Raw genomic sequence first — 12,680 nt, 5'->3', positions numbered from 1 at the left:
TAAGTTTAATACAGTAAATATTTATTAAGGTCAGGATGCATGAACAGAAAGATAATTTAACAGAAACCAATTTGGAGTTTACAGCACTATCACATTTTAGCAAACTGAGGACATTAGGTACACTATGGTGATTTGTTTCTAAAAATCCACTAAATGATCTATTACCTGTGCATAAAGTATTGTAGATGTAGTTAAGGAAGTCAGTAGGAAAAGGTGTAACCTCCCTCCCCCTCTCTCTGCCCATCCATCTTCCAGGAAGCCACAGGCTGCTGCTGACCAGACTTGGCACGAGACCTTGAGGCTGCTGCTTTTCCCCCTACATCATAACCGATTTCAAATGGTGCTAGACAAAAACAGACTCTGAACACCAGGAGAAATCGGTCAGCCTGTGTAAGAGATGGGTCCGGTGGTGCTCAGTGGGGTCCACACCTTGATGGTACAGGTGGCAAGTCTGATTTCACCTACTCAGCAACTGCAGCTGGATGTTCCACGGCGCGTAGGAGCAGGTGGACAGTGCTGGTGTGATGAGAGAGTCCTTCCGGTCCACGGCCCTCCCGCTGCCGACTGCGATCACGTACCCAACCCAGTGCTGCCCAGTCACACACTGAAAGGCCCCACCAACAGGTTCCTGCTGGTGGCTGCTGCTACCTGTCCATAGGAAGACCATCACAAACCCTGGCTCTGCTCAAGCCTCTGAGTTTCTACTGAACACAGCCCCATCCCTGCACTGTCCCCTTTCCCAACCCAACATGTTCAAGAATATACTTTTCTTCTCTAATTCTTCTTTTCTTGAACCAGCTCAGCTGGCAGGAGGAGGGGAGCTGGTCCCAGGGCAGCAGCTCCTCTGAAGGTGGCCTTTGGCTGTGCTGCAATTCTTACTCCTAAAACACTGATTTCAAATGGTGCTAGATACAAAGATGGAAAAATCTAAGCCACCATGTGAAACCAGCTTCCAGAAGAAGAGGATTCTCACTGAAGAAAGGAGGGAGATGCGATCAGAAGACCCAGCCTTTGCCTGAGCAAAAAGATGTCTTACTGCAGTTATACTTGCCACGGGACATAACGGTCCCTTCAAAAGGCACAGAGAAGAGTTACAAAGTGATGCTCAAAGAACATGAAAGTCAAAGCTGGTAAGTCACATAGACAATCGCAATACAAAAGTCATGAATTCTAGGCTAGTTTATTCAATTCCACAACCAGTTCCTTCACATTATTATATATATGATGAAATAAAATAGTGAAAGTTATCATTGAACTGTGTGAACATTTACATTAGTTTTGCCCTGTTTCGTAAACTATTTCACAGTCTGCAAAGCATTTTCTGATCTTATCTCCCTGCATCAGGAAACAAGCACCCTTTCTGCCTGGGAGGCGCTGACGACTACACACAGGTGGGTTTCCCCTGGACCAGGGCGACTCGCCCACAGACCCTGGTGAGGAAGACCACGGGCTCGCCCTTCCCCATCACAGATGAGCGGTCAGGACGTTCAAGTATGACCCCGTGAGCCACCAATCTTATTCTCTACTGGGGTCCTAAAATTGTATTAAGTAGACAACTCTCTAATACAAGAATGGACTTTTGTGTTGTTTTCAAATTCAGCTTGAAAATAAGATGTGCGCACAGGGTTCAAATCAGACTTCCATCTCCTATGGGTGAAGCTAAGAAAGTATGTCTGTATTTCCTGATACCATAACCGAGAGAAAGAAGAGACAAAATCTTTACCTCTCAGGTTCCCTACCAACTCTTCAAGACTCCAGATAAAAACGTTGTTTTTTCTGCCTCCTGGAAATAACGTGACGTGCTGCTCTAGGGAAGAGAAGGAAATAAAATGCGAACACCGAGCTGTGCTCTTCAATTCTCACCACGAACCAGAGATTATTCCTGTTTTTGCAGAAGAAACTGATCCTCAGTGTGGTTTAGAAACCTGTCCACAGTCACATGACTGGTGAGCCGGGTCCAAGCTGGGTCTGACCCCAGCGTCTGCGCTCCTGCCCCTCTGCCCACCGCGCCTGCTTTGTGGTTTGCGACTGTCTCCCTCTGCCCTTGCCCCTGATTATGAGCAAGACTGAGGGCAGGTGGGAATCCTAGGCAGTGCTTCTGCATAGATGGCGGGGTGTTGCTGACTGTCCAGCGTGTTAAACTTGGGTGGAGATGGGAGCACACCCGGTGCTTTGACACTGGTTTCGTTCTCCCTCAAGCCGTGCCTGCGTGGTCTCCACTGCGCGGCTGCGGCGGTGAGGAAGACGCTGGGGAGGAAGGCCCTGCAGCACCTTGGTGGACGCCTCTGCAACCTGTGAGGCTCTGCAGGGCCTCAGTCACAGACGGGGAGTCGGGGAGTCTGGGCCAGGCAGGGGTCGGCACTGCCTGCGGGGAAGGGCTCTAAGTATGGGCACCTGCGGTCAACAGCAGAGGTGGGGTCAGTGGGGTTGGGGTGTGAATCAGGTCATCACTGAGGCTTAAGGTCAAGACTGAGAGTGAGTCATGACTACAGGATACGAATAAAATATAAAAGGAGGGGCTGAAGGAGATCTGCATTTGGCAATTCTCAGCTTTGCTGCTTTCTGCTGCAGCCGAACTCTTCTTCCTTAGTGATGTCCAGCTGCCACTATCCACCCCCTTTCCGAAGGTATTACAGGAGTCTTTTGGTGACCCAGAATGTCTCCCCCACTTCCAGAAGGCCTCTCTGCACATGCCGCTCCCTCTTGCTGGAATATTCTGCATCTACTGTCCCAAAACTCCCAGCCCTGAACCACCCCAGTCCTCCCGCACAGTAAGCCTGGTGGTCTCAAGCCCTCCTTCAGGTCTCAGCGGGGCTACCCCATCCTCAGGAAAGCACCCCAGTCTAGTCCAGCATTTGGTTAAGCTCCCCTCACACTCCACCTTGCTCTGGTCCTTCAGAACACACTCGGGTCATCAGGTCACAAGGGTGACTAATCCCCAGCTCCCCGGGAAGTGTCAGCTCTTAGTGCAGAGCACGGGCCATGCATGGTGGACAGGCAACTGTCACTGAGGGAGCTCGGGGGCACGAACCCAAGTGTGTGCTCCCAGCTCCGGAGCTGTGAAAGACTCAGTGCCCTGGAGAGAGACAAGAGGTCATCAGCAGCGCACTGCTGTGGCACACTCTAAAAGGGCAAGGGGAGTCACCTTAGGGTCCAAAGCTTTTGCGCTCCCAAGCCCACCAGATAAAAGGGTCTGTTGAAGTCTCAGACCTCCCGACAGAACCAAGCTTCTTTCTCCAAGTCAGTCGGGCAGGGAGCGACTCGCTTACCTGAACCCAGCCGCTGGTTCTGTCCCCAAGTTGCACCCAGCCAGGTGATCCAAGGTGGCTGGAAGCGGCACGCTCTCCCTGGCACCCAGCCCGGAGGCCTCCAGGATCTGGAGGAAGGCGGCCTGGGAAAGCCCCAGCGTGCTGAAGCCTCCAGGTCTTCCCACCGCAACCGAGCAGCCCTGGGCAAGCCAATCAGTGGACAGGGGCTTAGCGGGCTGCCCAGGAGGGAGAGCCAGCCCTGGACGAGTGGGGACATTGGCCCTGGAGGTGCCACCTCGCAGGAGGCTTTGGGGGCCTCAGGGCTGCTCCAGGCCACTTCCGTGTCCACGTTCTATTTGGAGGATTTTTCCCCACCCCCCTCATGCCTACGAAAACTCCTCTGCCTGGGCAGGGACCCAAGGGCGGAGGAAAGGTCACCACACAGCGCATCAGAACACAGCGGCAGCTTTAATTTCTGCTCAGCCCAGGTTCTGAGAACGGGGGGCCTGGACTTTTCTGGAACGGGCCTCAGGGTGCTCATCCGAAAAGAGAGGGGCAGGGGCAGACTGGTCACTGCACCTTCAAATGTAAGGAGGGCCAGGCGGAAATAAGACAAGCGAAGTGGGGACAGTGTGCAGCAAAAGTCCAGTGGCCCCGCTCAGTCTGAAGGCACGCAGAGTCAGATGCAGCTAAACAAGAAATAAGACACAAAAACTGCGCAGGCCAAAACCAAACATCTGAGGGTTAAATACAATTCATGGGCCTCTGCTTCCAGAACAGTCCAGAGATGGCAAAGAGAGTGTCTACTGCATTCTGTAAATGATGCTGTCTGCGTCATTTAAAGCCCTAAGAATCCTATGCCCAGTATGGTGACCCCCTACAAAAAAAATAATAAAGGAGGAAAACAGGAAGGAGAAGAACCCTTATTTATGAGATCTGTAAGCAGAGACACAGAACACACAGGAACCAGGGCTACCGGCCATGTCCTGCGCCACCACGGCGTGTTCAGATCCAGAGCCGGGAAGGTTCCTGGGAGGCGGCAGCCTCCCCCTCCCTCCGACCCGCTGGGTGCTGAGTCACAGCTACTTACACGACTGACGCAAGTTCCAGCCGGAGCGGGGGAGGAGAGCCGGAAGTGGAGGCCAGCTCATCCATCTTCCTGCCGCTGGGAATGCTGGTTTCGGGGCTTCGGGTAGTGAGGAAGAGTCATCTTGGGAAGACAAGGGCCCCGAGAAGGCCCTCCTGGAGAACGGGGAGCGGTCTGCCCTCGAGGCGCTCCTGGACCACTGTCCCTGTGAACACGGAGGCCCGGCCCAGCTTCCTGCCACCCTCAGCTCCAGCCCCGGCCCAGTGTCCTGAACATTTTGTCTCCAAGTGATCAGGGTGGGGCCTGTGGCCAACTAGCTTGTGGTTAATGAATCAGGAAAGGGAAATAAAATGACAGGTATAGGGACAGGGGGCCGGGAGCACGAGGGCATGGAGGGCTCAGCGTCGGGAACCACCACACTTCACCAGCCCTGGATCCCAAAGTGGGGGTGGCGCGGACCCACTAACCATCACCCCTCCCCACTGCGCACGCACATCGCCCTTGAGATAATGACGCCAGGAATCACTGCCTTCTCAGCTGGGATGGGCCCAGCACCTGCACTTCTGGTTTCTCCTGGGGCTGGGGTACGGGGGACCTACGTTCTGAGGCTTCCGTCCCTTCCTCGACACCACCACCAAAGACTTGGGTCTGGAAATCTCCCCACGGCCTGGACTCAGGACAGGGCATGGAGGCCCTGGGCCGGGAGGACGCACAAGGTTACCCTGCCCGGGGATGCTGCGGGGCCTGGGGGGGCAGCAAGAGACGGTGGGGTGGGGGGCATGAAGATGGGGTCAAGGATGACTCCCTGTTGCCCAGAGCGCGGCTCCGCCTGGGTACGGGCGGGCACAGTCCTGGACTGCCTTCACGGAAGCTGGCACTTTCCACAAGCAGGAAAGGGAGTGTGCGGACCGTCCGTCACACGCACGATGCCCACCACAGTACGCGGCTCCGCGCCAGAGCAGGTCCCCAGGAGAAGCTTTCACCAACACTCCCCGCGTGTCCCCCCAACATCATTTACTGACCCGGTGAGGAGGCACTCGGAGGTGAAACTTCAGGCTCAGGTTAAATCTAACCCTGGAAGCTGCGGGAAGAGACACCCAGAGCCCAGCGTCTCTGCCACGGGGGGTGAACAGGAGGCGCAGGCCTGCCTGTGGGGAGGAGCACTGTGTCTGTCAGCAGGAACAGGCCCAGAGTCGTGCCCGGCCTCTGCGGCGCTGCCGGACTCCTCCTGGAAGGAGAGCGGGGCCTCTCCCGGAGGTGGACATCCTCCCAGGAGCGCGGCCCCTGTGGGCACCAGGAGGCCCGGGGAGCATCCACAGACCTCCCAGTGGCAGTTCTACCTGGTACCTGGGCCCACACCTGGCAGAGCATGTGGACCGGGGCACACCCCTGACCTGGTTCCACTTCCTAGGTCGGGGAGGGCAGGCAGGGGGTAGGTCTGCAGTGCCGGGCGGCCTGGAGCACCCTCCTCTCCTGACTCGCCTGCAGCTGGCCCAGCAGGTAGCTGCGCCTGAACTGCTTATGCCAGCCTCGGGACCTGGGTCTGCCAGTCAGGGACCTGCAACAGAGACTAGTGGGAGGGGAGAGGGGGAGGAGGGCAGAGGGAGAGGAGGAGGGCGGGGAGGAGGGCGGGAGGAGAGTTTCACAGTCTAGTGCATTCCCATCAGATCGGAGAGGGGAACACAGGCTACTTCCCCTTTTCAAGCGCTTCTGGGCCCCCACTTGCGTTTCGGTTCCTCCCCCTCTGGACCGGGGATGGCACGGCTGGTGGGCCAGGCCCGGGCGGGCGCCCAGGTGCCCAGCCAACTGGGCCCTCGCCCGGCTCCATCTCGGGCCTGGCAGGCTCCCTGGCAGTTACCCGGCGTGCCCTTCCCTTGTCAGGGAGGCCTCGCCCTCTTGTTTTCCAAGTTTTATAACAGTATTGTTTGTTGTCCGGCAGATTAAATTCTTTTGGAGGCGGGGGAGGGAGATGAGGGAGAGAGAGGAGGGAAGAGAGAGAGAAGGAGACAAACACAAATAGGGCCGTCAGGGCCAAAAGATTAGACGCGTTCCTTTCTGAACAGAGCTCACCTGGCTTGGAGGGAGCCCCGTGGCCGGGAGCCCATGTTCACTTCCTCTCTGACCCTCTCTGCTGGCACTGTCAACCTAGCAGGGGGACGGGGTCTCAGACTTTCAGGCCGCTACTCAGGGCTCAAGCTCAGAAGCAGCAACCGCTAGGATGGCTGGGGGATTCACGCCTGAGCAACGCCCGCCCCAGACAGGAAGCTTGGCGCGGGGGGCCCCCCGAGCTGGCCCCCACGTGGGTACCCTTGATCCCCTCTCCTCAGGGGTCTAGACGACCTCCTCCAGGACCAGGCGGGAAGCCACCCCATCTCAGAAATGGTTCACCTCTGCAGCAAGCCTACACTGTGTTCACATGTGAAATGAAGGGAACACCATTTACGATGTCAGAGACGCTGGAAGAACAGGTCCCCAAGGAAACGATACCACGGGCGTGCGGACAGATATTCCTGTATGCCTAAGGAGTGAGCGAGGGTGGGAAACAGGCAAGAAGGGAGGCCGAAAACTGACACAAAAGCAGCAGGAGCTTACAGACGTGGTGGCCGCAGGCAGGGGCTTGGCAGCGGAAGGCTCCTGACTTGTCGGGTCTTTCTATGTTAAACATGCAGGCGGTTGTAATACTAAAGGATATATGATTCTCTGTATTTAACACAACCCTCATTTAGACATTAACTGGTTGATTTTTGGACTTTAGTCCTTTCTAAATAGTACATTAGGTGTGCTTCAACACACCCCCATGCCTTTAAAAGAGCCAGCAATGCCGGTGGTCCCAGAGCTGTGCACCTGCCCCGAGAGCTCCTCTTCCCTCTCCTGCCTTTCTCCAGCCAACAGATGTATGGCCCTGCCTCACGTGCCACATTAACACACACACACACACAGTCTCTCTCTCCCCCACACACACACAAAATTCACATATACACACTCTCCCACACACATAGTTCAGAGTCACACATACACACAATTCACATATACACTCACACACACACACACAGTCTCTCTCTCTCCCACACGCACAAAATTCACATATACATACTCTCTCTCCCACACACACAGTTCACACTCACTCACACACACACACTCCCTCACACAACGCATCTCTGATCCCTGTCCGCGATCCCTAGAGTGCAGAGAAGCCAGTCAGCAGGATGGCGGCGGTGTTGATACAAATCAGGATCAGAGAGCTCAGAGCTCTCCCGGCAGGGATGAGGGGCGAACGTGCCTTTCTCCCTTTTTATTCGCAAATACAATCAGTCCTACAGGGTCGGTGCCAGAAGTCCTCTCTGCAAAGGGAAACAACGTTCGCGTGTCCCCCATCACGAGCTTAGGCGTGCCTCAGAGGCAGAAAGGACTAGCGGAGCCCGCCGGGGATCCTAGCACCCACACCTCCTGCTGCTCCCGGCGTCCACAAACACAGGCCCGAAGGACCCTCCTGAGGACCGCCTGGCTCCCCCTCTCAAAGAAGCCTCGTCTCTCCTCGGGAGCTGTTGGGACACCATGGTGGTCCTTCCCGGGGTGTAGCCTAAACCCCCTCCCTGTGCTGGTGCAGACCTCCTCCGCTCCATCCTCCAGACAGCCAGACTCCAGAACAACAAACGCTCACACGTCAAGTCCCTGAAGTCTGCGGCCACCAAAACAGCTCCCAGGTGGCTTGCCCATCACAGGGTTTCTCTACAAGCTGGGGCTGCATTCAGGGGATACGAGGTACAGATGTGTGAAGTGTGCTGCCCCCCCCCCCCCAGCCAACCCCAATCCTTCCCCAAACACCACCCAGATAAAGCTTAAGTCACCCTGGTTAAATATGCTATAAACAAACACTCCTTCCCCCTTCCTAACCAAATACAGATCACACAGAGGGCCACATGGCCGAGGAGTCGTGCAGCCCACGCTCTGCTTCAGAAGCCCTTGTGGAGGGTGGGGGCTGGGCTCAGTACTCAGAACACACGGCTGCCCAAGGATTCTCTGAGCACCTTCTTCTCCACAGGAAAGGCCTACTTCTTCCAATCAGTCATCATGCAAACAACCAGAGCTGAAGCGCGTGTTCCCATCGCACATCAGCCGGCTCTTCCAGCAGGTGCTGCACATTAAGCAGCGAGCAAACAGGTAACGAGCAGCTAGGCAGAGCTCCATAAGCAACGCTTGCAAGTCCGATGGGAAAACAGTCTCAGAGACCCCACCGTGAGGCCTCATTTCTGAGAGCGCTACTTGGCAGAAGCAGACCATATGCACAAGCATGAAGTGCTGTACAGACGTGTCAGAATGGTCGGAAGCACAGCATATTCCAGAAGCTTCCAAATGCAAGAAACCTCACCAGAAACGCATGGTGCATGGCTGGCTTCCCAGAGACAGAACACATGCCAGTCTTCACGAGAGCTCCGAGAGAGTTGAAAAAACAGAGAACCCAGATATTCTGAGGTTTCCTGTCCCTTCAATATATAGAGAAAAGACCTGAGACCTGGAATGGCCAAGTCAACTGCCCAAGACCCACCCCCGTCCCCACCCCACCCCTGGGTCCCCTAGCTAGAACACTCAGAGTCAGGGGACCTGGATGCACGGTGGCCCGAATTACGCAGGTACAAGCAGGATTCTCTCCAGTTCAGGGTCATCAGCCATGGGGCTCATACCACCCACCCGCCCTCACAGGATGTGGAGGTCAGGAGAGCTAGCAAACGTGAACAGAACCGTGAAACATCATGGGGTGCAGGTGAGACCACGGTTACCAAGCAATTCCTCTCCTGCCTGTATCCGAGCCCCAATCCCCATTCCCACCACCATTCGGGGAGTCCAGGAGGCCGGATTCATAGTGACGAACCCCGGGTAAAGTGTCCTGGAGACTGGCGAGCAGATAGCATCTTGGGAGAAACGCAGCTATTTTTAAAGCTCTGCATTCTGTCTAGCGGGTTGCACAGCGTGCGCCTCTGCCTCGGGGCTCCTGCCCACACACCCCTGGAGACGCAGTGGACGTCAGAGACCAAGGCCACCATGGAGCAGGGAGGCTGGGGCCCCGCCACGCCTTGTCGCAGCCCGGCTCTGCACACAAGTCCAGAAGGGCTGGGGACCCTGCGCTTTGCCGTACACGTATTTCATTTTTACTGTCTTTTAAGGAGGGGCTCAAGACTAAAAAGCCAAAATGGAACTGGTGGCTCTGAGATATTTCTGTTTTCTTTGCTCCTGTCTTTTTTTTTTTTAATGGAAGGGCTTAAACAATCACATGAGAAAAGAAGGCTAAATATAAAGGGAAACTTTCTGACAGCAACAGGGGCACAGACCCTGAGAAGTTTCAGAGAAGGCAGAGGACACAAGGACCCTGCAGACCTATTTCTTCTCCAGGATTTAGGGCCAAAAGGGGAGGGCATATCTCTCTGGGAGCATGGCGTGTCAGGTCACCCCCCTGCAGCCCTGCAGCAGTTCCCACATGGCCGTCTAAGAGTTCTAGACGAGCTCCTAGCAGGAGCTGGAGTCCATGTCCTTGGTCACCTGGAGGGTCCTCAGCAGACACTTTCATGGTCTTCACCTTTCGCATTTACCTCTGGGGTATTTCGAAAAGTGCCTCCACCCGCCCACCCTAATTCATTCCAACCGTGTCCCTTCAGGAAACACGGTTACCGCTGCACTCAAGACACGTCTCTGGTGTCCCTCCCCTCTCCTCGTAACGCAGGTCCCGAGTTTCTGGCTAAGAAATACCTCCATGGGGCTTCCCTGATGGTCCAGTGGTTAAGAATCTGCCGGCCAATGCGGCGGGGGGGACACAGGTTCGATCTCTGGTCCAGGAGGCTCTCACCCCCCACCCCCCCGGTGCAGCTGCACGCATGTGCTGCAGCTCCTGAAGCCCAGTGCCCCAGAGCCTGTGCCCCATGGCAGGACAAGCCACCGCAATGAGAAGCCCAAGCAGGGCAGTGACGAGTAGCCCCCACTCTCTGCCACTGCACACAGCCTGCACGCAGCCACGAAGACCCAGCACAGCCAAAAAGAAATACATAATTAAAAAAAAAAAAGAAATACCTCCACAAACATCCAGGGAGCCCCCGTATCAGAGCTGACGGGAACCTCCAAAAAAATTCTAGTTCAATCCCTCTCGTTTTTATAGACAATGAAACCGAGGCCCACAGAGGTAAGGCGAGGGAGCATGTTTTTACCAACGCAGCCAGAACCCCAGGCTCGCTGACTCGTCTCCGGGTTCTGTGAGCCCCCACAGGCACGCACCACCAAGGCCCACACTTGGTCCCACTGCAACCCCGGCTGCCTGGCAGCAGGTGGCAGCCTCCATGGCCAGGGTGGGCCGGCCGGCGGGACTGTGGTGCCAGAGCGGCGAGTCACGTGGCCTGCCTCACCCTGGGCCCGGCAGCCGCGGCACTCCCACCGTGTCAACAGGCCCCGGGTCCTGGCGCTGCACACAGGAAACACACCCTCCCCCATCCCCAGCTACCGACCTGCCTCAACCTCTCGGGACACAAAGCTCCTCCAAACATCTGATACCAAGGGACTCCCCTCTCTTCCCTTCCCTATTGTGAGGATCTTGGAACCACGCGTGCTGGCAGAGGAGCAGCTCCTCGGAGCTCTGCCTCCTATGGGCACAGGTTCTACCAGTGACTCGGCAAACACTGACCCCGAGTGTCCCCCGGCGCTGCATGGACAAGACAGTGACCAGGCCCTGGGGAAGATGCCAGCTGGCGCCTGGTAAGGGTGGGAGAGACGAGAGGTCAGGAGTAGCCGTGGCTAGTGGGGGAAGGGGAACCCTAGTCTGCCAGTGACCAAAGTTTTGACAGCTACAGACACCCTGATTCCTGACCCACTGCAAGCTTCTGTGAGCGTCTGTGGGCTGCGGATGGATTTTCCCAGCTGGTGGGAAACGAGAAGGGTTAGAACACGTGTTAGTTTTCTCTGGAAGTTCAATCAACATGGCTTCCCTGGGGGCCGAGGTCCTTCAGTCTCCCCAGTTCCCTCCCCAAAAAAACATCTGGATCCCGCTTCTGCAGAAGGAAGAGGGTCCTTCTTTTCCTTCTATGTCTATCTTTAAATCCCATTTACTAGCATTAACAGTATCTTCCCCACGTGAGGATATACACCCCTTCAGGGACAGAAACTTGATTTTGTTGAGCCCAGCAACCCCATGCTGAGCACTGTCCTTGGCACATATACCGCAGAGGCTGAAGACACCGTGTGGAAGGAATGTATCTGCCTGCCCGTGCACAGGGATCACAGAGTATCTGGCCTTGCCCTCTGGGTCATGTCGGCTGCCAGTCCTCTGAGGGTCTCAGCTCGGGCTTCAGCCTAACAACGCGAAGAAAACATGCAGGCTTCGGACTCAGAGATGCCCGAGTTTAAATCTCAGGAGTGCCACCCACCAGGCTTGTGACCTTGCTTAAGTCACTTAACCAAATCACTGTGTCTTCAATCATAAAAGGATTGTTCTGAGCATGAAATCAGATAAGCAAAAGGGGACCTAACAAAGGCCGGCTTCCCTGGACTGCATGCTAAGAACAAGGACTCCAAGGCCCGTCTCAGGCTTTCCAGCCTCGTTACAGACCCCAATCCGGGCTCCACGCACACATGTCCGCTCATCTGATCCTGCGGTAAGATGCTGCACAACTCTTCCCCAACCCCCGTTCCCCCCGCCCCGAGTGGCTCTCTCCATCCCTGCCCCCCTGCTCCTCCCCTGCCCGGTCTCCACGAGCCTGCACCAGCCCAGGGGGGCTGCTGGAGGCGTTCTCTAGCCTCATCTGCCTACGAGCAGCTCCCGTGGAGGGAGCTAGCAAGGAACCAAACCGTGTCTACGCTTCCCTGACAGACACTCCGAGTCCCAGAAAAGAAACACATGATGAAGAGGGCCTCCCACAGACAGCCGGCAAGTGGAAAAGGCGCTCTAGCATATTTCGGAGGTGGGGGGGGGTGGCAACAACATGCCCAATAAAGTGACCAGCACGGAGTACAGATGCTCACTGAAGCCCCGCTGCAGCCCTGGGGGCGCTTGTGCCAGGGAACAGAGCCAAGCTGTGCATTAGACAGTGCGCGGTCCTGAGCAGAACAGGAGTCGATGGACAGGAAGGCGCTGACCAACCAAGCCCCCTGGCAGGGCCCCTCCTGCACACCTCCCGGCCAAGCTGCACCAATGCGGCTCCAGGGCCACCAGCCCTGTTAACCTCGGTCGGACCCCAGCCGGAGAGAGGCCCCCGAGCTGCCTCCCGGGTCCCAGACTGTGGGGACTCAAATGTCAACAGAGAAGCGCCGGATCTGCCTGGCCCCCCTCTCAGCGGGGGATGCCAGAGCTCTGCCAGCCTGGCTCCTGA

At 56.3% G+C, this 12,680-nt stretch overlaps 1 long non-coding RNA gene across 1 annotated transcript; it reads right to left on the bottom strand.

Moving 5' to 3' along the window:
* On the bottom strand, positions 1-12,006 carry LOC109570471 (uncharacterized). The gene is made up of 2 exons (XR_011560958.1): positions 4,339-12,006; positions 1-3,448 (listed from the first exon to the last, which is right to left on the bottom strand). It is a non-coding gene; the product is annotated as an uncharacterized lncRNA (long non-coding RNA).
* Between the last annotated feature and the right edge of the window lie 674 nt (positions 12,007-12,680).

This window comes from Bos indicus, chromosome 16, assembly GCF_029378745.1.
Source record: "Bos indicus isolate NIAB-ARS_2022 breed Sahiwal x Tharparkar chromosome 16, NIAB-ARS_B.indTharparkar_mat_pri_1.0, whole genome shotgun sequence".
NCBI classification, from domain to species: Eukaryota; Metazoa; Chordata; class Mammalia; order Artiodactyla; family Bovidae; genus Bos; species Bos indicus.
The sequence above is the reverse complement of the archived record's forward strand: the minus strand, read 5'-3'. Positions and strand labels throughout refer to the sequence as shown.